Source organism: Anneissia japonica, unplaced genomic scaffold (assembly GCF_011630105.1).
Source record: "Anneissia japonica isolate Jap-2015-1 unplaced genomic scaffold, ASM1163010v1 scaffold287598_len761594_cov195, whole genome shotgun sequence".
Taxonomy (NCBI): Eukaryota; Metazoa; Echinodermata; class Crinoidea; order Comatulida; family Comatulidae; genus Anneissia; species Anneissia japonica.
Genome location: NW_022705477.1, coordinates 112,610 through 115,427, shown reverse-complemented (window position 1 = coordinate 115,427; position 2,818 = coordinate 112,610). Strand labels below are relative to the sequence as shown.

General features: G+C 35.9%; 1 protein-coding gene across 1 annotated transcript in view; it reads left to right on the top strand.

The window, feature by feature from the left end:
- The first annotated feature begins 1,862 nt into the window (after positions 1 to 1,862).
- The window catches only part of LOC117105555, a 6,682-nt gene continuing 5,726 nt past the window's right edge, over positions 1,863 to 2,818 (top strand). The window contains exon 1 of the mRNA XM_033246735.1: positions 1,863 to 1,976. The gene's annotated coding sequence lies outside the window, so the exon portion shown is untranslated. The remainder of the gene's footprint in view (positions 1,977 to 2,818) is intronic.

Here is a 2,818-nt window from a genome sequence, read left to right as displayed (position 1 = left end):
TATGTATCTATATATCTAGACTTATCTAGGATAGTTTATCTATACAGAGTATCGTTCAGCTGCAGTCAAAGGTATACCTACTCTTGAGTAGTTAGTTATTACTCCATACTCACACAAGGAACGTCTCAACAACGTGCAGATGTCAATGAGCGTACTCTGTACATCAATGAAATCGGTACCGTAGTCATTAGAGAGGATAAAACTAAATATAATTTGGTCTATTTTCCGGTGGCAGCAACTAGTGAAACGTAGGTCGTCTGGTGACGTCTGGGAGACTGTATCGTTTTGGTGATTTTTTTTCCAAACGAAGTTTTGAACTTTCAAGGTAGGCCTACCGTAATTCGTTTTACCAGGCTTTATATCACTTTTTTGCTCTTTGTGTAAGGATAGTTTCAGCACACACTCGGACGAACGAAAGCTTGGTTTCAGTTGAAACATTTTGGTTTACAGATGTGACTGAGTTTTGTTTTCCCCCCAAGTACTCGACAGTTGGCCCTTAGAGACAAGAAAGTCACTTGATAACTGATATGAAGCACTGCCATTGCAAGACCACTTGGATTGAACAGGGGCAGATCCAGAGAATTTTCTGAAGGGGGCACAATATGAAGTTCTCCGCCACGCCCACCTCAGCCCCACCATGGTTGGTGTAAATAAGTGGCAAATAATTGAGCTCTCCTTTCACCCCACTGCTGGATCGCCACTGAAATAATAATAATAATAATAATAATAATAATAATAATAATAATAATAATAATAATAATAATAATAATAAGATTTATAAAGCGCACAAATCCACTGCAGTAGTGCTCAAGGCGCAACAGGAAGGAACAAACAATTATCATGAACCTAAAGCTACAAGAAAAGAAACACCACACCATCACTGAACTCATGTGTACACTCTTTTTTTCCTTTTTCCTCTTTTTAACTCAAATTTTTCTCACTATTTTTTTTTTCTTGACTGACGAGGGGGAGGCCTCATTGACCCCACTGGATCCGCCATTGTTGAAGTCAGCAGTCCGAGTTATTATTTTACATCATTCAAAGTCACAAGCTTGGTTTTTTCGATTGGATGCCGTCTGAGGAAGTGTGTGACTTGACAAAGACTCTTACAGATACTCAGACGATTGTCGCAGAATGTAATCAGCAGCAACAAGGCCTCACACTCACTCCAAAAAGTTTTAAGAGTAGAATTTTTTAGGTTTCTAAAAGTTATTACGCCCTATATCTTTTCATTTTGTGAACATTAAAATTAACCTATTTAAAAATATAGCCTGCCAAGCGTATAGATACTGTAGGCCTACATGTACAACATATATGGCTTACTATTGAGCTTCTATGTAACTCAACAGTTTAATAAGTGATTGTAGCAGTATACAAAATGCTATCAGTAATCAGTACAAGAAGGGGACATGTGTACTAATAAACAACAACATGCTTCGTCACTTTCGTGGGAGGTTCTCTTGCTTCAGGCCCGAAAGTATGTTGAGCTTAGGTGTTGTTATGGTCGTTGTTTGTTCTATTGCTATTGTCTTAGCATTTACACGTAGCATCATCATCATTAAAACTATTTTATTATTGCCGCTCCAGTCTGTATAGGCTACAACCGCTTTGAAAGTATAACCTGGTTAATCCGTGAACCTTATTATATTTAAAACACAAATGTGAAAGTGTCAAAAGATTTTAGAAGATTCCACGGTTGATGCCACAATTATTGGACACTACATTACCTGTAGTCCGTATCACATCCGCTAATTTAAAGAACGATAGTTAGGCCTACCAAACGTTTAAAATAATTGTGACGCGATACCACCACGCGATGATGTCAATGAAATTACTGCGCATGAGCATCTGTGTTAATCCGCCTGTTAAAAGGAATCATCACCTGCTTCTAAGTCACTGGTGAAATCTTTTGAGGAAGAAATCAACAGCTTTACTTTGGATTCCTCATCATCCCATTGAAACACATTTAGTGAGAGGTAAGTACTTTCTTTGCAAAAAAGACGTTTAATTCATTTAGGAATATTAGACATTTATATCTTATAATAGGCCTACTATATTTAGCAGATTTTTTTTTATCAATATGATGTGGATCAACGCACCTAAAAGTTTAGACTTTAGAAAGAACACATTCGTGTAGAATCGATTATAGTTATTGCCAATTCACGATTACTGCTCATTTTAAACGTTATTATGTTTCTCAAATACAAATTGAGATGAGTTTGTACATAAAACAATTGTACATACAAATTTAACTTTGCCTACATCAGAACAAACTGACGTTTTATAGCAAAGATTCCTAATTATTGATTATCAGTCACGGTTCTAAGCAAAAGAATATAGAAATGGTAGGCCTAATATTTATAACTACTGTACAGCTATTAAGGGGAGGCCTTCGGGACAAAAAAGTGTCCCTTTAACAGGGGTGTCCCCTGAATAGGGGTTGGCCTTAGTGTTAAAAGATTATATTTTCTCTCTTTTTGTGGCCGAAAAAGTGTCCCCTTGATAGGGGTATCCCCATAATAGGGGTATCCCAAAGGAGGGGTTATACTGTATTGAAGTGGTCACAATTTTTTTTCATTTTAATTTGTCAAATATGCAAAGTAGGCAATTCAGATATTTTCTTATGTCATCACAGACGGTATATGTTTTCATGTGATATGAGCATTTAACCTATTTAATTTATTTATTTACTTCCCTACCTACTTACATATTAACTTACATCACTTACGTACTACCTATCTACTTACTAAATTACTTTGTAACCTAACAATACGTACGTATATACATACGTATAATATAAATATAAATATATATTATA